Here is a 25583-nt window from a genome sequence, read left to right as displayed (position 1 = left end):
CTTATATATAACACAATAACCAGCCCTGGAGTCTCATAACAGATCAATAGTGGCTATTCTTCTTTAGTTATTTCATATGTTCATTATCTTCTTGTTCTCAAAGTCCATATAAATTAGATTCGTTCTCATACATAGTGTTCATTATTATATTGCGATCATGGCCGCTGTAAATGCATCAGTAATGGCGATGAATGGAGCATCGCTCCTGCAACGGAGGCCAGAGGAAAGGTCAAAAACTAGCAGGCAGCTTCGAGTAAAATGCATGGCAGGGGTTAGTAATTCTGTCACTGTTTCCGTATCCACGAATAGAAGGTTTTATGTTATTCTATAAGGTTTTATGTTATTCTATATATAACTTAATTTGGGTCATGTGGATCCACAGCCGGAGTCAAGGCGATCACCTTCTACCCCTCCTGAGACGGTAAGCGATTATGCAAGCGCCAATTTTTACATTAACATGCACTGCACTGAACTGAATTGAATTGACATAAATAATAATGCAGGTGAGCACAAACTTTAAGGACGTGTTTGCTTTCAGTGGGCCAGCCCCAGAAACCATAAATGGGAGACTCGCCATGCTCGGATTCGTCTCAGCTGTCGGGGTGGAGATAGCGAGCGGGAAAGACCTCGTTGCCCAACTGGCCAGCGGAGGAGTTCCACTGTTTATTGGAAGCGTGGTTGTCCAAAGAGAGCAAATCACAGGAAATAATGTCTTCTGGGGCAGAGATATTGAATGGGCATTTTGCCATGATTGGCCTCGTTGCGCTGGCCTTGACTGAATACCTCAAGGGAGGTCCTCTCATCTCATGATCATCATCAGCTCTGTACAAAACTTCATACCCCTCTTAGTGTAGGTTGTAATCGAACCCAACTTGTATTCACTCTACTATCACAAGATGGCACTGTAACAAATTGTTTTGGCAGTTTGTGATATATTTGACAAGTTCATTCACAATCAATCATATAAATATATTCCTGATCAATACATCTTTGGCAGAAACTCCGATTACAATTTGGCATGCTAATCTTGAACATATATTGAACAGATATTAATTGACACCAACCATTACCAGGTTCCTAATGAACACTGTGTATTGAGATAAGACAAGAGAGGAAATGGATCAGAAGCCCATAGATAAAGCTCAAGAATATCATAAGAAGAATCCTTTCAAGAAAAAATGGTCTCTACTCCAAAGAGGATAGTTTTGAATTAGAAGGAAATAGGCAAGAGTCTCCAAAAGATGAGGTTGATGAATTCTTACTCATGGCATTAGAATCTAAATCTAAATATAAGAACGAATCAAACCTCAAGGAAGAAGAAGATGAAAGTGTAGTAGATCTTGAAGGGGAGCTCATCAACGCCCTTGATGAATTAAAGATGACCTGAAGGAAGAAAAATAAAATAAAAGAGAAGTTGTTGTGAGAGTAAGAAGGTATGAAGAGTTTGTTTACCAAAGTAAAAAGTTTGAGGAAGCTATTAAGGGTGAAGACAATCTGGCACAACAATTAGAAGAAAAGAAAAATAATTGTAAGAAGCTAGACGATGAGAGTAACCTCTCGAAACAATAATTGACCAAGAAACGGGAGAAAATGATTATAAAAATATATAAACAGGAAATTTTGTCTCTAAAGCTCAAGCTTGATTATGCAAAAAGGGAAGAAGAGGTTTTGAATGGATTAATCATTGATTGGGAAATAACTGCCATAGTTTAGAAGCAAAGATTAGCTCTGAGAACAAACCTTGATAAGCCCAAAATTGAGATGGAATTAGAAAAAACAATTGTTGAAGAAACAAAGAAACTAAACCACGTTATGAATAGTACAAGCCAAGGGAATTCGAACATGGATCTGATCTATTCTCAACGTGGATTGCGCAGTAGACGCAGGCAAAATAGTGTAGGAGATTTGAACCCATAACTTGTTCAGATCTGAGCTAGTTTATGTGTAGCATGTGGAGATAGTACTGAGTACTTGTGAGGAGTATTTTACTATGTATTGTTACATGTTCTCGATCATTATAATATACATATAGTTGGGGGTTTTCTGCTGTATGCTTTCCCCATTACATACTGTGTTGATATGTGTGATTGATGTTTCAATGTGCGCATGCGATTGGCTTTTTTAATTTCGCAAATTGATGATCAATGGTAGAGGAGGTTATGTATTATGCATGCATTGCGTAAATAGTGTATAATCAAGATAATCCCTGTGAATAAGTGTTGTATAATTCAAATTTCTACGGAACAAATATTCTTCAATCAAAGAGTAAAAATCCAAAAAAAAGAAGTGAAAATTGAGAGAAAGAAAAAATCCTGAAAATTGCTGAAAAATGTCGAAATAACAGTCACTAGGATTCTAAATTTTTAAGCTACTCGAGTTGCCATTTGTTAGTATGAAGTTTCTTGGAAGTTGCACCAAAATCCTTCACTTATGTTAATAGTGACATATAACCCTAACAACAAAAATGAATGGTTGTCATTTCTCTTTAGATTTGCAAAATAAAATATCAAATCCTTACAACAAATAATATGCAAATATAAAAGAACATGTACCATAAAATGATATATTGAGAACCCAATGGAAATAGCATAACTTTGATTTGATTATTGAAAAATAGAATGTTTATACATGTGAAGAGAATGTACAGACTTGGATCTATAGATCCACCTCTGTGGGATGCGTTCTTTGTACGCTATGCTTCTGCTATTGATTCAACTCTTTGTCTCTCAAAGTGTATGTAATGGGTAAGAAGAAACGGTGATGGCTTGAACTAAAGATGGGAGCTCAAATCTCACAAGGCAATAATCAAGACGATGAGAATAGTCATGGTGAAGAATGAGGAGAAAACCATACTATTTATAACAAAATATTATGATAGATCTAGATTTAAGATAATAATAAAAAATGTTGGAATAAATCAAGATCTAACGGTTAGGAATATTTAATTGCATTTTAGAGAGGGAAATATTATTTAAAATTATCAAATATCTTTATTTAGAAAATTACTACAAAGATGGATAACATAGACATAGTCCAACTCTAGCCAAATAATTGCACACTTGCATCCATTTCTATTGGACAAGGAGCTTGCATCTAGAAGAAGGTAAATACTGCAATTTTCATCTTAATTCCAAGCCAAATAAACCTACATACATCACCCATTAGGCCAATTCCTCCATCGTACCCTTCTTCATAATACACAACAAAATAAGTGAGAAAGAAATAAGATTTATAATGCTCATGTATAAACTTATTATTACATAAACTTTGTAAAATTTTAAAAAAATATTCAAATGTGGGAAAAGTTGGATAGTAAACTGCATTTATTTGCATTTATAAACCATAAGTAAAATTCTTTAAACTAACTAATTAATCTAATTATGGAAAATCCTTATGTATTTTAAACCTTTATTAACTAATTAAAATGCCCACTCCCTATGGACATTCAAAACCTACTCCCACCTGTTACAATAACCCTTTATAAAAAATGGATAGACGAGGATAGAAATGGTTCAAAACGTGATTTACATGAACTCCTAAATTCTAGCACGAAGTTGAGACTTACTACAGGTTGAATAATCTATGGTGATGGTGATGCCCTCTACTATTTCATTATTAAAAATCTAAAAATCTATTATTTCATTAGTTGGAAACGTTCCAATTTTTACAAGTGCGGTGCACCAGTTGTTCAAGGATCTACGTCTCAATGTTTATCCAACCACGCGAAAACATAGTCCCAGGAAGAGAAACCTCGACTTGGCTAAGCGTTTATCGTTTATGCAAGCGCCAATTTTTACATTAACATGCACTGCACTGAACTAAATTGAATTGACATAAATAATAATGCAGGTGAGCACAAACTTTAAGGACGTGCTTACAGTGGGCCAGCCCTAGAAACCATAAATGGGAGACTCGCCGTGCTCGGATTCGTCTCATCTGCTCAGGAGATAGGAGATAGCGAGCGGGAAAGACCTCGTTGCCCAACTGGCCAGCGGAGGAGTTCCACTGTTTATTGGAAGCGTGGTTGTCCAAAGAGAGCAAATCATACGAAATAATGTCTTCTGGGGCAGAGATATTGAATGGGCGTTTTGCGATGCTTGGCCTCGTTGCGTTGGCCTTGACTGAATACCTCAAGGGAGGTCCTCTTATCTCATGATCATCATCACCTCTATACCAAACCTCATACCCCTCTTAGTGTAGGATGTAATCCAACCCAACTTGTATTGACTCTACTATCACAAGATGGCATTGTAACAAATTGTTTTGGCAGTTTATGTTATATTTGACAGGTTCATTCACAATCAATCATATAAATATATCCTGATCAATACATCTTTGGCAGAAACTACGATTACAATTTGGCATGCTGATCTTGAACATATATTGAACAATATTAATTGACACCAACCATTACCAGGTTCCTAATGAACACTGTGTATTGAGATAAGACAAGAGAGGAAATGGATCAGAAGCCCATAGATAAAGCTCAAGAATATCATAAGAAGAATCCTTTCAAGAAAAAATGGTCTCTACTCCAGAGAGGATAGTTTTGAATTAGAAGGAAATAGGCAAGAGTCTCCAAAGATGAGGTTGATGAATTCTTACTCATGGCATTAGAATCTAAATCTAAATATAAGAACGAATCAAACCTCAAGGAAGAAGAAGATGAAAGTGTAGTAGATCTTGAAGGGGAGCTCATCAACACCCTTGATGAATTAAAGATGACCTGAAGGAAGAAAAATAAAATAAAAGAGAAGTTGTTGTGAGAGTAAGAAGGTATGAAGAGTTTGTTTACCAAAGTAAAAAGTTTGAGGAAGCTATTAAGGTGAAGACAATCTGGCACAACAATTAGAAGAAAAGAAAAATAATTGTAAGAAGCTAGACGATGAGAGTAACCTCTCGAAACAATAATTGACCAAGACACGGGAGAAAATGATTATAAAAATATATAAACAGGAAATTTTGTCTCTAAAGCTCAAGCTTGATTATGCAAAAAGGGAAGAAGAGGTTTTGAATGGATTAATCATTGATTGGGAAATAACTGCCATAGTTTAGAAGCAAAGATTAGCTCTGAGAACAAACCTTGATAAGCCAAAATTGAGATGGAATTAGAAAAAACAATTGTTGAAGAAACAAAGAAACTAAACCACGTTATGAATAGTACAAGCCAAGGGAATTCGAACATGGATCTGATCTATTCTCAACGTGGATTGCGCAGTAGACGCAGGCAAAATAGTGTAGGAGATTTGAACCCATAACTTGTTCAGATCTGAGCTAGTTTATGTGTAGCATGTGGAGATAGTACTGAGTACTTGTGAGGAGTATTTTACTATGTATTGTTACATGTTCTCGATCATTATAATATACAGATAGTTGGGGGTTTTCTGCTGTATGCTTTCCCCATTACATACTGTGTTGATATGTGTGATTGATGTTTCAATGTGCGCATGCGATTGGCTTTTTTAATTTCGCAAATTGATGATCAATGGTAGAGGAGGCTATGTATTATGCATGCATTGCGTAAATAGTGTATAATCAAGATAATCCCTGTGAATAAGTGTTGTATTATTCAAATTTCTACGGAACAAATATTCTTCAATCAAAGAGTAAAAATCCAAAAAAAAGAAGTGAAAATTGAGAGAAAGAAAAAATCGTGAAAATTGCTAAAAGAAAAATTCGAAATAACAGTCACTAGGGTTCTAAATTTTTAAGCTACTCGAGTTGCCATTTGTTAGTTTGAAGTTTCTTGGAAGTTGCACCAAAATCCTTCACTTATTTTAATCGTGACATATAACCCTAACAACAAAAATGAATGGTTTTCATTTCTCTTTAGATTTGAAAAATAAAATATCAAAACCCTACAACAAATAATATACAAATATAAATGAACATGTACCATAAAATGATATATTGAGAATCCAATGGAAATAGCAGAACTTTGATTATATTATTGAAAAATAAATGTTTATACATGTGAAGAGAATGTATAGACTTGGATCTAGAGATCCACCTCTTTGGGATGGGTCCTTTGTACCCTATGCTTGAACTATTGATTCAACTCATTGTCTCTCAAAGTGTATGTAATGGGTAAGAAGAAACGGTGATGGCTTGAACTAAAGATGGGAGCTTAAATCTCACAAGGCAATAATCAAGACGATGAGAATAGTCATGGTGAAGAATGAGGAGAAAACCATACTATTTATAACAAAATATTATGATAGATCTAGATTTAAGATAATAATAAAAAATGTTGGAATAAATCAAGATCTAACGGTTAGGAATATTTTATTGCATTTTAGAGAGGGAAATATTATTTAAAATTATCAAATATCTTTATTTAGAAAATTACTACAAAGATGGATAACATAGACATAGTCCAACTCTAGCCAAATAATTGCACACTTGCATCCATTGCTATTGGACAAGGAGCTTGCATCTAGAAGAAGGTAAATACTGCAATTTTCATCTTAATTCCAAGCCAAATAAACCTACATACATCACCCATTAGGCCAATTCCTCCATCGTACCCTTCTTCATAATACACAACAAAATAAGTGAGAAAGAAATAAGATTTATAATGCTCATGTATAAACTTATTATTACATAAACTTTGTAAAATTTTAAAAAAATATTCAAATGTGGGAAAAGTTGGATAGTAAACTGCATTTATTTGCATTTATAAACCATAAGTAAAATTCTTTAAACTAACTAATTAATCTAATTATGGAAAATCCTTATGTCTTTTAAACCTTTATTAACTAATTAAAATGCCCACTCCCTATGGACATTCAAAACCTACTCCCACCTGTTACAATAACCCTTTATAAAAAATGGATAGACGAGGATAGAAACGGTTCAAAACGTGATTTACATGAACTCCTAAATTCTAGCACGAAGTTGAGACTTACTACAAGTTGAATAATCTATGGTGATGGTGATGCCCTCTACTATTTCATTATTAAAAATCTAAAAATCTATTATTTCATTAGTTGGAAACGTTCCAATTTTTACAAGTGCGGTGCACAGTTGTTCGAGGATCTGCATCTCAATGTTTATCCAACCACGTGAAAACATAGTCCGAGGAAGAGAAACCTCGACTTGGCTAAGCATTTGTCGTTTATGCAAGTGCCAATTTTTACATTAACATGCACTGCACTGAGCTAAATTGAATTGACATAAATAATAATGCAGGTGAGCACAAACTTTAAGGACGTGTTTGCTTACAGTGGGCTAGCCCTAGAAACCATAAATGGGAGACTCGCCGTGCTCCAATTCATCTCATCTGCTCAGGAGATAGGAAAAGATGCAAGGGAGAAGTTCCGACAATGCGGTCTCGGAACAATGAGTACATAAGATTCAACAAGCAACCACTCAGTGCACTGCCAACCTTGCAGCAGTTTGAGCAGGGTTGGGAGGTCTCTACGAAAAGATCTCCGCACCGATAAAGTGACTGGAGGGTGAGTCATGATGTTTGTTCTGGAGGCTTGTTGGCGTGGAATCCCCCACATGGAAAGTTTTAGGACTTAAACACCATTGTAAAGACTTAGCGAATTGCGAGTGTGGGGTGCGATGTTGTAATAGAGTTGTCCACCATTACTTTTGTAAATGTAGTGTCAGATTGAGAGAACTACCCATGGTCGGTAGACCATGGGATTGTATAAATGGATTGATGATAATGGAATATAAGGATAGAAAAGTATATGAAGTGTAGATTTGTGTCTTTGGGTCATAGAGTAGGAGAAGGCTCTTCAACTGAGTGCGCATAGGCCTAGTAGTATGCAATTGAGTGAGCAGATCCCTGCAGCTAAGTGCGCAGGGTAGGTTGAGTCTATAACCATTTGAAACATTAATAAAGAGAAGTTTTACCATATTTCTGTGTATATTTTCCTGTTTTATGCATTAAAGTATATTGGGTATGAATTGCATGTTTACTGGTTATTTACTCCGCGAAATTATATGAATATGTTAAGTAAGTGAATGTAATATAAGGTATCTATTTACGTGAAGATAACTAATTGTTATAAGGAGATAAGTAAGATCCATGGCGTGACTTGGGGAAATAGTGCAGATCACTGCTCCAGCAGTGCGAAAGCCCCACAGTCCCTGGTTAGGGCTACGCGAAGGCAAAGATAATAGGTCACGAAGGCCATATAGGTCCAGGAATTACGCGAAGTAACATGCGTGAAGGTATTCACAGTTGGACTAAATCAAACCCCTCAGACTTCTCAAGCGTGCAGAAACTTGGTTCCAACATGCCCCCATACTACTTCGGGTGAGACCTCAGTCTCCGCTGCAAGGGATGTTGCTGAAAGGGCCAGTAGTACATGGATTTGTTTGTCTAATTAAACTCCCAAACTGTGTCATGACCCAACAACCCAACAAGATGCATATTGAAGGTAGAGTTTTTGTGGAGAATTTTGATGGCCCGGGTGCTAGTATTGTTGTTGGTTGGCATCCAAGTCAACCTTGTTTGACTTACGATGGTTATAGTGATGTGGAAGTGATTTGATGAAGTGTTGTAGAGGCGCCAATGACTTCTAGAGGTCATGTAGAGGCTTGCGAAGCTTTGGAAGAAGTTTGAGAAATTTATGAGTTGAGGAAAGATGTTTCCCTTCATCCTCTACCCCAGTTGCATGGATGATGAGTCACAGGATGATTGAAAAGCTCCAATCATTGGTAGGCAGTCCTATGGGAGAGACTGGGGAGATCTATTCGAATTTAACCTATGTTTCAAGTGTGACAGAGTTTTTTCAGGAGTTTTTCTCTACATTCCTCACGCTGTTAAGCTAATTTTGGCATTGTCGGATGTTCTTGATCAGAATTTTTCAGCATATGGTAGGAAAAGTTCGCGGGTCTGCTAGAAGTTGATCAAAGTTGAAAATATCAAATGGATAATGGTGTTAGTGGTTGATTTAGTAAAAAATCCTATCTTAACCAAATCTTAAGCGTGTGCAAAAATGGTTAAGTGATCCATAACATATAAAATTTACAAAGTTACTCAACATAGGAAAGTGTTAAATAGAGGAAGGTACTTGCTTTCTGGAGAACATTAGAGTATTCCATTCTGAGAGTCTCGAGAATGAGTATATATTGCAGCAACAACTCACATTATTTGGCATCATTTATCAATGTATTGTGTGCAGAAATTAGAGATAGAGTTTAGAAGAAGATTTATATTTTATGTTTTGATTGTGGCCTAAAATTGGCAGTTTGTGGTGTGTTAGAGAGTAGAGATTGTTGTGACTAGAAGAGAAGAAATAACCCTCTTAAGGGATTTTTTTTTTTTAATTTAGATTTGATGTGTAGGATGATGGTGTTCGTGGGTTTCTGATGTTGAGCTGATTGAGAACGCATTATAAAACATTTATGAAATGTGGTTTGCATGGAGGAAGTGAAGGTGTGGAGGCTTAAGAGTAGACATTGATTTGGCATATTCAGTAAAAGGAAGATATTTCGTCATCCAGTTGGAGTTGGATAATCCAATGGTAGTTGGGAGAGGATCGTTGGTCGTGGGAGCTTCGAGTAGATATATTTCGATATATCCATGAGAGGAAAAAAATTTCTGGTCTGATGGATGCCATCATAATTTGAAGAGGGTTGATTCTTCTAGCTTATGGGTGTAGGCTAATCCATGTACAATTTCTTCAACAGATTAATAAAATAATTGGGCAGTGCAACAAAAGTAGGGTGGTGTTCTCTCGAAATGATTTTGAACATGAATACTTGTGTTCTTATGTGTGCATGATTGTGTTGAAGTTTCTCATGGTTATTATGTTTGAGTTTATTGCTTCTTTCATATTTAGTTAAGGCAATATTGTGAATGGGCATGGCTATTTGATATTGTGGTAACAATTTTAAAATTTATATAAAGGCCATCACTACTGATTCATCCCCCCTCAATACTCAATACATTTCCAACATAATTTTTTCTTCTTGGTAGTCATTTAGCAATGCAGAGCCCTAGACCAACTAGTCGGGGAGCGTTGTGGAGATTTTCACACACTGAGACGTAAGCCTAACCCCCTCTAAATCAGTTTTTTGGCACACTCTAGTTTTGACCTCGAGATTGTGGAGCTTTTCAGGCTCCCTACAAGGACAAATTACTATTTCTCAATGTAAGTGATCGATGGGGGTTTGTGGAATCCTATCCGAGTGACCCTAAATCTAATTACAAGATTGTTTTTCCCTATTGCCCAATTGGGCTTAAACTATGTGAGTTAAGTTATAATTAATGTCGACTGTTTCAAGTCTTTCCTTAGTGGTTGTAACCAAGCGCTAGTTTTATTAGGGTGTGAGTGTGTGAATAATGTGTATGTGGATGTGTTTATTAAATCATGTTTTATGATGGCAATGCTACTGAGAAATAAAGTGCATAAACTATAAATAATAGTAAAATAACAACAAACGGAAGCACGCAATTCCCCACGCAAAAATCTATGAAACGACAAGAACAAATGAGGACAATACAAGCAACCCAAAGAAACGAAAATACCAAAAGATTTAATGCATAAGGGGCTAGGATCTAAGGCTAGATCTGCTAAAATGATGCAAAAAAATCCAAGAAAAAACATAAGGGAAAGTATTGGAAAATAACATAAATCAAATTGTGAAAAGAAGGATGCTCGTGGCGATCCTAAAGAATAAATTCAACACATGTCTCAAAAGGAAACAAATCATTCTAAAAATTACCTAAAAAGGACTACAAAATGATGGCAACAACGTTGGAAAACAATGGCTAAATGTTCTGCGCACTAGATTCCTCAACTGAACAAATTGTCTCCAAAATGGTAGAGGTGTACTCTAAACCCTAAGGGGATTTTCCCTTCCTCGAAATGAGAAAACATACTAAGAGACTCTAGGCGTAGGGGTGAAAAGGAACAACAAGAAACCCCTCCTGACACACGTGCATAACTGTGGCCAAAATTATGAAAAAAATTTGTAGAAAAAGGGGCATAGGTTTTGACATGTTTAATGCATCCTCGAGCATAAAAAGGCTCAAAACGTCCGTATGGGGTGCAATATTTTGTCAAAAAAAATGTGCTCCCTCCCCAAAGGAATTTCTTCGTAAATTTATTGCAAACAGTGTCATCTCTTGCACGAATGGTACATGTGACCTACAAAAAAGACAAGGAAACCCAACAAAACAAATATTCTTCAATCAAAGAGTAAAAATCCAAAAAAAGAAGTGAAAATTGAGAGAAAGAAAAAATCCTGAAAATTGCTAAAAAATGTCGAAACAACAGTCACTAGGGTTCTAAATTTTTAAGCTACTCGAGTTGCCATTTGTTAGTATGAAGTTTCTTGGAAGTTGCACCAAAATCCTTCACTTATGTTAATCGTGACATATAACCCTAACAACAAAAATGAATGGTTTTCATTTCTCTTTAGATCTGAAAAATAAAATATCAAAACCCTACAACAAATAATATCCAAATATAAATGAACATGTACCGTAAAATGATATATTAAGAATCCAATGGAAATAGCAAAACTTTGATTCTATTATTGAAAAATAAATGTTTATACATGTGAAGAGAATGTATAGGCTTGGATCTAGAGATCCCACTCTTTCGGATGAGTCCTTTGTACCCTATGCTTCAGCTATTGATTCAAGTCATTATCTCTCAAAGTTTATGTAATGGGTAAGAAGAAACGACGATGGCCTGAACTAAGGATGGGAGCTCAAATCTCACAAGGCGATAATCAGGACGATGAGAATAGTCATGGTGAAGAATGAGGAGAAAACCATATTATTTATAACAAAATATTATGATAGATCTAGATTTAAGATAATAATAAAAAATGTTGGAATAAATCAAGATCTAATCGTTAGGAATATTTTATTGCATTTTAGAGAGGGAAATATTATTTAAAATTATCAAATATCTTTATTTAGAAAATTACTACAAAGATTCATAATAACACAGACACAGTGCAACTCTAGCCAAATAATTGCACACTTGCGTCCATTGCTATTGGACAAGGAGCTTGCATCTAGAAGAAGGTAAATACTGCAATTTTCAACCTAACTCCAAGCCAAATAAACCTACATACATCACCCATTAGGCCAATTCCTCCATTACCCTTCTCCATAATACACAACAAAATAAATGAGAAAGAAATAAGATTTATAATGCTCATATATAAACTTATTATTACATAAACTTTGTAAAATTTTAAAAAAATATTCAAATGTGGGAAAAGTTGGATAATAAACTACATTTATTTAGATAATAAACTGCATTTATTTGCATGTATAAACCATAAGTAAAATTCTTTAAACTAACTAATTAATCTAATTATAGAAAATCCTTATGTTTTTTAAACCTTTATTAACTACTTAAAATGCCCACTCCCTATGGACATTCACATTCAAAACCTACTCGCACCTGTTACAATAACCCTTTATAAAAAGGAGGATAGACACGAACTCCTAAATTCTAGCACGAAGTTGAGACTTACTACAGGTTGAATAATCTACGGTGATGGTGATGCCCTCTACTATTTCAAGTGCGGTGAGCCGGTTGTTCGAGGATCTACGTCTCAATTCTTATCCAACCACGTGGAAACATAGTCCGAGGAAGAGAAACCTCGACTTGGTTAACCGTTTACCGTTCAATGAATGACGGCAGATTTTTCCGTATGGCCTCCACATCCTTATATATAACACAATAACCAACCCTGGAGTCTCATAACAGATCAATAGTGGCTATTCTTCTTTAGTTATTTCATATGTTCATTATTATATTGCGATCATGGCCGCTGTAAATGCATCATTAATGGCGATGAATGGAGCATCGCTCCTGCAACGGAGGCCAGCGGAAAGGTCAACAACCAGCAGGCAGCTTCTAGTAAAATGCATGACACGGGTGAGTAATTCTGTCGCTGTTTCCGTATCCACGAATAGAAGGTTTTATGTTATTCTATATATAACTTAATTTGGGTCATGTGGATCCACAGACGGTAAGCGATTATGCAAGCGCCAATTTTTACATTAACATGCACTGCACTGAACTGAATTGAATTGACATAAATAATAATGCAGGTGAGCACAAACTTTAAGGACGTGTTTGCTTTCAGTGGGCCAGCCCCAGAAACCATAAATGGGAGACTCGCCATGCTCGGATTCGTCTCAGCTGTCGGGGTGGAGATAGCGAGCGGGAAAGACCTCGCCGCCCAACTGGCCAGCGGAGGAGTTCCACTGTTTATTGGAAGCGCGGTTCTCTTCACGCTTGCTTCTCTGATACCCATGTTCAAGGGAGTGTCCAAAGAGAGCAAATCACAGGAAATAATGTCTTCTGGGGCAGAGATGTTGAATGGGCGTTTTGCCATGATTGGCCTCGTTGCGCTGGCCTTGACTGAATACCTCAAGGGAGGTCCTCTCATCTCATGATCATCATCAGCTCTGTACCAAACTTCATACCCCTCTTAGTGTAGGTTGTAATCGAACCTAACTTGTATTCACTCTTCTATCACGAGATGGCACTGTAACAAATTGTTTTGGCAGTTTGTGATATATTTGACAAGTTCATTCACAATTAATCATATAAATATATTTCTGATCAGTACATCTTTGGCAGAAACTCTGATTACAATTTGGCACGCTAATCTTGAACAGATATTAATTGACACCAACCATTACCAGGTTCCTAACAGGATGATCTAACTTGGAAGGATAAAAACAAGCATAGCTATCAGTAACACAAACAAACTTTTATTCATGTGGTACTCGTAAATTTCTAAATTCCGTACTAACTAAATATTAATAATTATTCTTAAAATATTAGTAATTATTCCAAAAGTGCAGCGAAAGAACTAAAATTTTTTAAATTGCAAAAATTGTATAAGGAATTTATTAGTACATATATGCCATATGTTATATGTATTTACATATTTAAATTTAAATAGATATTATAAAAAATAATATTTTAGTTTTATAAATTTTTATTATACATTAAGTTGTACATATTTATATATAATTATTTAATATATTTTTCTATATATATAAATTATTTCTATAATATAGATTATGTATCTATATATATATATAAACATTAGTTTTGATATATTTTTAACAAAATACTAAAATTGTAATGCCCTGTGTTCTTGGGCACGGGCGCGCGCTCCCTCTGTCATGGAGAATCAACTAAGTATGCATGCGAAGGTCCGTCGTCATGTGTGTGTGCACGAGTATTGGAGAGTTTGCGAAGTATATATATGATGGGCGGGCAACACATATGAACGCACCCACACTTGGGCGAGCCGACGTTGGAGGCAAGCATACGTGGGCGTTCATGTTAACAATTGGAAGGTCGGCTTGGAGTTAGATGGTGACCTTGGCAGCGTATATATTACAATGGACTGCGGTGCATTTCAACCATCGAACTCTCATACACTCATACGCATAAGAGGAAAGGAAATCTGCGCAAGGAAGATAAGGAGATGCGCACATCTCATGCGCATTGTTATCTAAGGTGCAGTTTGGATTTCTAATGCCGATTTGGGTGGAGGCTAGTGTGCCGGGGTTCGTTTTGTGTACAGTTTCGTGCAGGATTTGGTAGGAAGGTTGGGTGGCTCAGGTGAGCACCTCTTCTTGTGCAAAGGTGCACGATACATTGTAAAAGGCAGGTGGCCTGCCTGTTGTAAAATTCGGTTAAGTGTGAGACTTGGTTCGGCCAAGACACACTGTTGTATTGTAAACTGATATTCTTAATATATTGTCGGGCAGACTTTCTGGGAGTTGCCCCTCCCTTTGTACTTGCTTATTGTTGATGTTCTCGGTTTATTGTTCATGGTTAATAATTGAGAATGGTCTTCACTAAAGTATAAAGGATAATGCTTTATTCAGTTGCAAAAACATAAGTTAAGTATGTTCATGTTGAAGTAGGCGTAGTCCACGGGTGTTAGTATTGTTAAAAAGAAAGCGCTCGGTGGTGCCGCACCTCGCTACAAGCGGTTGGAAGATCACCGCAGGTGTAGGGGCGTGACAGTTGGTATCAGAGCTCGGTCAGAGCTGGAGAGCAAAGGTTGCTCGTGGCAGTGATAAGGGTACTTGCAGGTGAAGGAAGCCATTTCACACGAAGTGGAACAAGGGTTGGTTCAGGTTGCAGGATACTCGGTGGAATTGTTGAATGGTCGAGACTAGATCACAAAGGAAGAAGAAGCTGGTCGAAATGGCAGTTGGGTCTCAAGCCGGGTCTAGTCATGATGAGAAGGATACTACTATTGGGTTCATTGAAAAGGTGGTGGAAAAGATAGAGAATATGGAGATTTCTTGGAAAGAAGAACTCGATGAACTCCGAACACAAAATGAGTACACTGATCTTAGGTGTGCACAACTTGAACAAAGAATCAAAGAGGTCGAGGAATCAAGAAATCAAGGTCTTGCAGAGATCGTGAACTTGAAGAAGACTCTTGAAGATACAAAGAATGAGCTTACGATTGTGAAGAGGGCCATGGGGCATAATTCATTTGGGGAATGCCTCATATGAAGGTCAAGGAACCAGAATCTTATGATGGAACAAGGAAGGCAGCAATTCTTGGCAACTTCTTGTGGGACGTGGAGCAGTACTTGGAGCGGTTGAACCTGGTTGATGGTGAGACACAAGTCAAGGTAGCTACTCAGTTCTTGACAAAGGATGCTAAGATGTGGTGGCGAAGGAGGGTGGACCAGATTGCCAATGGCAGTGCTGATGACATCACTTCGTGGAAAGACTTGAAGAAGGCTTTGCAGACTCACTTCAGTCCTCAGGATGACACATGGGAAGCAAGGACCAAACTCAAGTACATAAAGCAAACAGGAAGCCTACAAGCATACCAGCAAGAGTATTCAAGTGCAGCTTTGGAACTTCATGACATGGCAGAAAAAGACAAGGTGTTCAACTTCATTATGGGATTGAAACCTTGGGCACGCAACGAGGTGAGGAGACAGAAGAGTAGAACACTTGAAGAAGCTTTTGCTGCAGTTGATAGGTTGGTGGATCACTTTTAGGAAACTTCTGATGACAAGAAGAAGAAGACCGAAAAGCCAAAAGAGAAGAAGGATGATGGTGCTTCAAAATCGGAGGATGGCCCGAAAATGAAGAACCCTTTGAAGTGTTGGTTATGTGCAGGACCACACACAGTGAAGAATTGTCCCTCTAAACCAAAGGTGGCTACGGTTGCACAGTCTGATGATGCGAGTAATGATGCTTCTGTGGGGATGATGCAGATACTTGGTGCTTCTGCTACTACAGAAGTAGTCTCTAAGAGAGATCCAGAAAGAAACAAGTTAGAGTATGTTCGAATGAAGGTTGGAGGTACTAATGTGCTCACTATGGTGGATAGTGGAGCTTCTCACAACTTCATGAACGAGGAAATTGCAAGAAGAATTGGGCTGAAGTTTGTACCAGCAAAGGCACAAATGAAGACAGTGAATTCTCCTCCTATGGACATTCTTGGTATAGCTGAGAAAGTGGACACTACACTTGGTGAATGGACCGGAAAGGTGGACTTCACTATAGTGCAGATTGATGACTACGAAGCTGTATTGGGGATGGAGTTTATGAAACAATTCGATGCTATGATTGTACCACATTTGAAGAAGCTCTACATTTATGATGGAAGGGAAGATGTGCCCATCGGTGTGCCTACCGTTGGTGCAACAAGACCTTATTGTAAAGTGGGAGCAATGCAAATGGAGGATAAGGAAAAAGTGAACAAGTGGTTGTCCACTGTTGAGGCAAAGCTTGTGGAGCAGTCAGTGGTCATCAAGACACTTTCAGATAGCATCTTGGACTTAACAAGAAGGCTAGAGCTGGTGGAAGATGATGATGATGAGGTATATGTGAGGCCGGATGTCCAGAAGGAAGACCGGGTTGCTTATCTACAAAGGATGGAGATTAAGGATCCTGATAGATGGATCGAGTTGATTAGTGAGGGAGAGCCTTCAGGCTCTACTTCCTCTACATCTTCTTAGATGAGTAAGAAGATGGGCTCATTGTTAGCTGCTCATGGCAGTGAGTCCTCAAGCATATGGAGCAGGTGTGATTGATGATGGCATGTTGCAGATGAGATGGATTGAGTTTCCATGGACCTGAGCATGGATTATGGAGATACATACCTTGGTATGGTGAGCTTGGTGGCAGTTGGTCACTAGGCCGGGACATAGTGGAGAAAGAGTCTCTACATATGTTGCAAGGATGTTTGCCTTGTGTAGAAAGGTCGACATCCTGAATGATGATGATCTTGGTGGAGAGCTACCGGGATGATATTTGGTCGAGGACGACAACGATTTCCAGTGGGGTAGAATGTAACGCCCTGCATTCTTGGGCAGGGGTGTGCGCTCCCTCTGTCATGGAAAATCAACTAAGTATGCATGCGAAGGTCCGTCGTCATGTGTGTGCGCATGAGTATTGGAGAGTTTGCGAAGTATATATATGTTGGGCGGGCAGCACATATGAACGCACCCACACTTGGGCGAGCCGACGTTGGAGGCAAGCATACATCGGCGTTCATGTTAACAATTGGAAGGTCAGCTTGGAGTTAGACGGCGACATTGGTAGCGTATATATTACAATGGACTGCGGTGCATTTCAACCATCGAACTCTCATACACTCATACGCATAAGAGGAAAGGAAATCTGCGCAAGGAAGATAAGGAGATGCGCACATCTCATGCGCATTGTTATCTAAGGTGCAGTTTGGATTTCTAATGCCGATTTGGGTGGAGGCTATTGTGTCGGGTTTCGTTTTGTGTACAGTTTCGTGCAGGATTTCGTATGAAGGTTGGGTGGCTCGGGTGAGCACCTCTTCTTGTGAAAAGGTGCACGATACATTGTAAAAGGCAGGTGGCCTGCCTGTTGTAAAATTCGGTTAAGTGTGAGACTTGGTTCGGCCAAGACACACTGTTGTATTGTAAACTGATATTCTTAATATATTGTCGGGCAGACTTTCTGGGAGTTTCGCCTCCCTTTGTACTTGCTTATTGTTGATGTTCTCGGTTTATTGTTCATGGTTAATAATTGAGAATGGTTTTCACTAAAGTATAAAGGATAATGCTTTATTCAGTTGCAAAAACATAAGTTAAGTATGTTCATGTTGAAGTAGGCGTAGTCCACGGGTGTTAGTATTGTTAAAAAGAAAGCGCTCAGTGGTGCCGCACCTCGCTACAAGCGGTTGGAAGATCTCCGCAGGTAGGGGCGTGACAAAAATCATAGAATAACCAATGTTAGAAACAATTATTTAAACTCAATTAAAATGAATGGATTAAAAAGTCTATGGTTTATATTATATTATTAATTAATATTATTTTCTAAAAACTAAATAAAATTTATTTATAGTGTATTTTAATTTATATATGAATGAAAAGTGGTGATATTTTAATTTCATATATAATCCCAATTAAAAAACAAATTTGATACATCATTCATAAAATACCCAAAGTAAAAGATAAAAGCATAGTGTGCAAAATTTAAGGAATAAAAAAAGCCATTAAATTACCCCGACCAAAAATTATTATTTTTAACTAGAATAGTACACATAAAAGAGAATCAAATATGCTTAAAATCATGGACCTCGGTTGAACAAATGTACTTGTATTAGTGCCTGTAGTTTCCATGTCAAATGGCTAGGCATTTGTGTATAATTTTTTTCGTTTGTCAGGAGTTGTTGTACTCTTGGAAAATGGTAAGCTTTACAGATCAATTAGATGGCCACACAATTTAGTTATGGGCTTTTATGCTAGTCCCATAGGGATGCACTGCAAGACTTGACAAGCCTCTTTTATGGTTATTTTTATCCCTGTAATCGATGGCTATGTTAGCAAGTATGGGCATTGAAACTTGAGAGTGATTCGGGTGAGAAAATGCCATTCAAAGTAAATATGAATTTATAGTTGGGCAGGACTCTCATGTTCTTGTTAGGGACATAATTCAAACTACTTTAATTCATTATAAATTGTTGTAAATAACTCAAATCCATTAAAATCAAGCGAGTGAAGGTCTCAGAGGCTTTAGAACCCTTGAGGCCACTCTGTTTCATCACCCATACGTTAGATTTTTGCAATTACTTGTTGAAATTTTTTCCATTTGATGATGGTAAACATTATGGAGTTACAAGAGACTTGATTCAAGCTAATGAATGATAATTTTGGATTAAGTTAAGACCTAGTGCATTTGTGATTCCCATGCCTAGATAACTAACAGGGGAATTAAGCATTTGGATAATTAAAAAAAACAAATTCATGCAGGTTGCTGGTGCATTTTCTTGTGATTTCCATCTCTATTGTTTATGATTCCCATCCCTGGATAAACAATTGGCAGTTTATGTATTACTCCCTCAATAAATAATAAATATGAGTTCCATCCATAACTCGTGTTTTCGATATCCCATGCGTTAATATTCCTATCATTAGTGGTGCATTTGCAATTTCCATTTCTAGGTTTTACAACCTCCTTGCAATTGAATAGTTTTGTTACGTGGAAGGAAGCCTCATTTCAAAGACACTTAGGGTTAGAAAAAACAAATGAAGTTGTATAGGTTTAAAGAAAAATATGCTTTAATTCATAGGTCTAAAGAAAATAAATTGTTCCAAATTGTTGTGACCACTCAGGCCATACCCAAATTCATAACTATTAAATAGACATCATCATTATAAGTTGTATACACCAGCACTCAAGCTTAGGCACATATTGAACCTCCACTTCTCCATGAGGAAACCCTAATCTCTATGTGTGCATTATCAGGCATTTTAACTTCATAGACCACATCAAGTTCCATAATGTTGTAGTCCTCATTCATAATGGTGGTACTCATATTTTCATTCATAAGAGAGTGGTAGAATAAACCCATTGTTTTTAATGCCCAGGACACAAATTTTCAATCATGAACCCCAATTGAGGTATAATGAACTGTGGGGGAAAATGTGAAAATGTCAAACTTTATATCGGAGACTATTAACTCAAATCCCATTTATTTTCCTTTGATATGGGTGGCTATTATATAATATTGGGGGTAGAGTGTCTATGCACATTGGGATCACTCATAATGTATTTGAAAGAAATCTATATAGATTTCTCTAAAGGGGGACATGTATATACCCTTCAATGGATTTTGGTAAGGTCCCTTGAAATAGACAATGCGCATGGTATGGAAAATTTATTAAATAAAGGCCACTCTAGAATTATTTACCAATTTAATTCCATATAAGTTATGGATAATCCATAACTTGACATAAGAAATACTCTTAAATTTTCAATTGTTCCTTCACAAAAATCATCAAGTCTTTCAAACACCAAAGACTAAGTTTATCCATTCTTAAAGAAAGCACTAACATAACATTCCCTTGATCCTAGGAATTCAACCACAAAATGTACGTTCTTATTAACACCATTTTGCACAAATTGATATAAGAAAAAATATCACTCAAGAACTATTGAAGGTGGAGGTCGTACAACCTACTACAAGCCCTTATTCATGAGTAGTAGTCTTGATATTAAAGAAGGAAGGATCCTAGTGCAAGTGTCCTAATTATTAATGATCTTCTAGATGAAAAGAATGGAGAGAAGTTTTTCAATAATAAACATATGAAGGTCAATATGAGTTTTTTGTGATTACTTTCAATATTTATTAAACTTTGTCAACCTTCTAAAGCCTCATGAAAAAAAATTCAAAGCCTTTCTATGCAAGTTTTGCTAGTCTTCTTTGGCGCTATTATGGTCTACAATAAAGCATTGGAACTACACATAGAGAATGCTGATAATTCATTGAAACTCTTTCGAGATGACCAATTTTTTTATGAAGCATTCCAAAGGTGCCTTTTGGGCTCCTAGGTTTGAATACCCATGATTATCTCCATCCTAAAACACTTCGATTTAAGGGGATTTTTAGGAAATAAATGATAATGCAAAATAATTGTGAACAATCATGGTAAAATTATAGCTCCCCTTACTGTACTTGGCAATGCTGCCTGTGTGTTTCATGACATGTCCTTAACCATCACTTGAGGATCTGTTAGCTCTAGAAATATGTTTGTTTACTAACACCTGTGAGTTCTAGTGTAACATAAATCATGATCCCAAAAATTGGTATCAAATACAGGTTCCTTTAGGAATAACTTTACCACTAAAAGGTAAATTGATAGGGCATCATGGCTAAACCAGAAAGTCGGGATGCTTATTCAAGTAAGATACTGGTACTTGATGGTACAAATTATGTATTTTGGAAAGTCAGTATGGAAGCCTATCACATGTCCCTAGGTGTAGATGTTGGGAGTTTTGTATTAGTTGATTATATTGTCCAAGAAACTCCTCCTACAAATGAAAATGATAAAAATGTTTATGGGAGCAATGAAAAGGCAAAGAGTGCAATTCTCTTTGGCCTTAATCAATATGACCTTGTAAAAGTAATTCAATGTAAGTCAACTAAGGAAGTATGCTACAAGCTCTAGAATAGTTATAAAGGAGATGAGAAAGTTAAGCAAGCCAAACTTCGAGCGATTAGAATGAGGTTTGATAGCTTAAGAATGAATAAAGAAGAAAATATACCAGAATATTTTCTTAGATTAATTAGGTAGAAAATATGATTAGAGGATTTGGAGAAGAACTCATGAATGAAGTAGTTTTCTAGAATGTATTGATATCTCTTCCTATGAGATTCAATTCTAAGATCTCATCTACATAAGATATATCAAACTTAAAGTCTCTTTTAAAGAAGGCGCTACATGGAACTCTCACTTCCTATGAGATGAGAACAGAAAAAGAGAAGTTTGAGCAAAAGGAGGTAGAATTTAAACCCTCAATGATGAATAAGGAACACAAATATCACCAAGAATGTTCCAACTATGAATTTGATCAAGAGTTGGCTTAGTTTGCTAGAAAGCTAAAACATGGTTTAGTAAAGTATAAGGGAAATCTACCCTTCCAATTCTTTGAATGTTGAAGGTTTGGGAAATTTTCCTCCAAGTTTCCTTATTGAGATAAGACAAGAGAGGAAAAGGATCAGAAGCCCAGAGATAAAGCTCAAGAATATCATAAGAAGAATCCTTTCAAGAAAAAATGGTCTCTACTCCAAAGAGGATAGTTTTGCATTAGAAGGAAATAGGCAAGAGTCTCCAAAATATGAGGTTGATGAATTCTTACTCATGGAATTAGAATCTAAATCTAAATATAAGAACGAATCAAACCTCAAGGAAGAAGAAGATGAAGTTGTAGTAGATCTTGAAGGGGAGCTCATCAACGCCCTTGATGAATTAAAGATGACCTGAAGGAAGAAAAATAAAATAAAAGAGAAGTTGTTGTGAGATGAAGAAGGTATGAAGAGTTTGTTTACCAAAGTAAAAAGTTTGAGGAAGCTATTAAGAGTGAAGACAATCTGGCACAACAATTAGAAGAAAAGAAAAATAATTGTAAGAAGCTAGAAGATGAGAGTAACCTCTCGAAACAATAACTGACCAAGAAACGAGAGAAAATGATTATAAAATATATAAAAAGGAAATTTTGTCTCTAAAACTGAAGCTTGATGATGAAAAAAGGGAAGAAGAGGTTTTGAATGGATTAATCATTGATTGGGAAATAACTGCCATAGTTTAGAAGCAAAGATTAGCTCTGAGAACAAACCTTGATAAGTCCAAAATTGATATGGAATTAGAAAAAACAATCGTTGAAGAAACAAAGAAACTAAACCACTTTATGAACAGTACAAGCCAAGGGAATTCGAACATGGATCTGATCTATTCTCAACGTGGATTGCGCAGTAGACGCAGGCAAAATAGTGTAGGAGATTTGAACCCATAACTTGTTCAGATCTGAGCTAGTTTGTGTGTAGCATGTGGAGATAGTACTGAGTACTTGTGAGGAGTATTTTACTATGTATTGTTACATGTTCTCTATCATTATAATATACAGATAGTTGGGGGTTTTCAGTTGTATGCTTTCCCCATTACATACTGTGTTGATATGTGTGATTGATGTTTCAATGTGTGCATGCGATTGTTTTTTTTAATTCCGCAATTTGATGATCAATGGTAGAGGAGGTTATATTATGCATGCATTTCGCAAATAGTGTATAATCAAGATAATATCTGTGAATAGGTATTATATTATTCAAATTTCTACAGAACAAATATTCTTCAATCAAAGAGAAAAAAATCCAAAAAAAAAGAAGTGAAAATTGAGAGAAAGAAAAAATCCTGAAAATTGGTAAAAAAAAGTTCGAAACAACAGTCACTAGGGTTCTAAATTTTTAAGCTACTCGAGTTGCCATTTGTTAGTATGAAGTTTCTTGGAAGTTGCACCAAAATCCTTCACTTATGTTAATCGTGACATATAACCCTAACAACAAAAATGAATGGCTTTCATTTCTCTTTAGATCTGAAAAATAAAATATCAAAACCCTACAACAAATAATATACAAATATAAATGAACATGTACCATAAAATGAGATATTGAGAATCCAATGGAAATAGTAGAACTTTGATTCTATTATTGAAAAATAAATGTTTATACATGTGAAGAGAATGTATAGACTTGGATCTAGAGATCCCCCTCTTTGGGATGGGTCCTTTGTACCCTATGCTTCAACTATTGATTCAACTCATTGTCTCTCAAAGTGTATGTAATGGGTAAGAAGAAACGGTGATGGCCTGAACTAAAGATGGGAGCTCAAATCTCACAAGGAAATAATCAGGACGATGAGAATAGTCATGGTGAAGAATGAGGAGAAAACCATACTATTTATAACAAAATATTATGATAGATCTAGATTTAAGATAATAATAAAAAATGTTGGAATAAATCAAGATCTAACCGTTAGGAATATTTTATTGCATTTTAGAGAGGGAAATATTATTTAAAATTATCAAATATCTTTATTTAGAAAATTACTACAAAGATGGATAACATAGACATAGTCCAACTCTAGCCAAATAATTGCACACTTGCATCCATTGCTATTGGACAAGGAGCTTGCATCTAGAAGAAGGTAAATACTGCAATTTTCATCTTAATTCCAATCCAAATAAACCTACATACATCACCCATTACGCCAGTTCCTCCATCGTACCCTTCTCCACAATAAACAACAAAATAAGTGAGAAAGAAATAAGATTTATAATGCTCATGTATAAACTTATTATTACATAAACTTTGTAAAATTTAAAAAAAATATTCAAATGTGGGAGAAGTTGGATAGTAAACTGCATTTATTCGCATTTATAAACCATAAGTAAAATTCTTTAAACTAACTAATTAATCTAATTCTGGAAAATCCTTCTGTCTTTTAAACCTTTATTAACTAATTAAAATGCCCGCTCCCTATGGACATTCAAAACCTACTCCCACCTGTTACAATAACCCTTTATAAAAAAATGGATAGCCGAGGATAGAAATGGTTCAAAACGTGATTTACACGAACTCCTAAATTCTAGCACGAAGTTGAGACTTACTACAGGTTGAATAATCTATGGTGATGGTGATGCCCTCTACTATTTCATTATTAAAAATCTAAAAATCTATTATTTCATTAGTTGGAAACGTTCCAATTTTTACAAGTGTGGTGCGCCGGTTGTTCGAGGATCTACGTCTCAATGTTTATCCAACCACGTGAAAACATAGTCCAAGGAAGAGAAACCTCGACTTGGCTAAGCGTTTACCATTTATGCAAGCGCCAATTTTTACATTAACATGCACTGCACTGAACTAAATTGAATTGACATAAATAATAATGCAGGTGAGCACAAACTTTAAGGACGTGTTTGCTTACAGTGGGCCAGCCCTAGAAACCATAAATGGGAGACTCGCCGTGCTCAGATTCGTCTCAGCTGTCGGGGAGATAGGAACAGATTCAACAAGCAACCGCTCAGTGCACTTCCGACCTTTCAGCAGTTTGAGTAGAGTTGGGAGGTTCCTGCGAAAAGATCTCCGCACCGACAGAGTGACTCGAGGGTGAGTCGTGATGTTTGTTCTGGAGGCCTGTTGGGTGTGGAATCACCCACATGGCAAGTTTTAGGGCTTAAGCACCATTGTAAAGACTTAGCGAATTGCGAGTGTGGGGCGCAATGTTGTAATAGAGTTGTCCACCATTACTTTTGTAAATGTAATGTCAGATTGAGAGAACTACCCATGGTCGGCAGACCATGGGATTGTATAAATGGATTGATGACAATGGAATATAAGGATAGAAAAGTATCTGAAGTGTAGATTTGTGTCTTTGGGTCATAGAGTAGGAGAAGGCTCTGCAGCTAAGTGCGCATAGGGCTAGTAGTATGCAGTTGAGTGAGCAGACCCCTGCAACTAAGTGTGCAGGGTAGGTTGAGTCTGTAACCATTTGAAACATTAATAAAGAGAAGTTTTACCATATTTCTGTGTATATTTTCCTATTTTATGCATTAAATTATATTGGGTATGAATTGCAAGTTTACTGGTTATTTACTCCGCGAACTTATATGAATATGCTGAGTAAGTGAATGTAATATAAGGTATCTATTTACGTGAAGATAACTAACTGTTATAAGGAGATAAGTAAGATCCATGGCGTGACTTGGGGAAATAGTGCAGATCACTGCTCCAGTAGTGTGAAAGCCCCACAGTCCCTGGTTAGGGCTACG

At 36.6% G+C, this 25583-nt stretch overlaps 2 pseudogenes; both read left to right on the top strand.

Moving 5' to 3' along the window:
* Nucleotides 1–338: 338 nt before the first annotated feature.
* On the top strand, nt 339–933 carry LOC149147501 (early light-induced protein 1, chloroplastic pseudogene; annotated as a pseudogene).
* Nucleotides 934–12755: 11822 nt separating this feature from the next.
* LOC149147500 (early light-induced protein 1, chloroplastic pseudogene) lies at nt 12756–13470 on the top strand (annotated as a pseudogene).
* The last annotated feature ends 12113 nt before the right edge of the window (nt 13471–25583 follow it).

The sequence above is a fragment of the Pinus tabuliformis genome, chromosome 9 (genome assembly GCF_031772625.1).
Source record: "Pinus tabuliformis cultivar Carrire ecotype Pingquan chromosome 9, CPIR1, whole genome shotgun sequence".
NCBI lineage: Eukaryota > Viridiplantae > Streptophyta > Pinopsida > Pinales > Pinaceae > Pinus > Pinus tabuliformis.
This window is presented reverse-complemented; position numbering and strand designations above follow the sequence as displayed.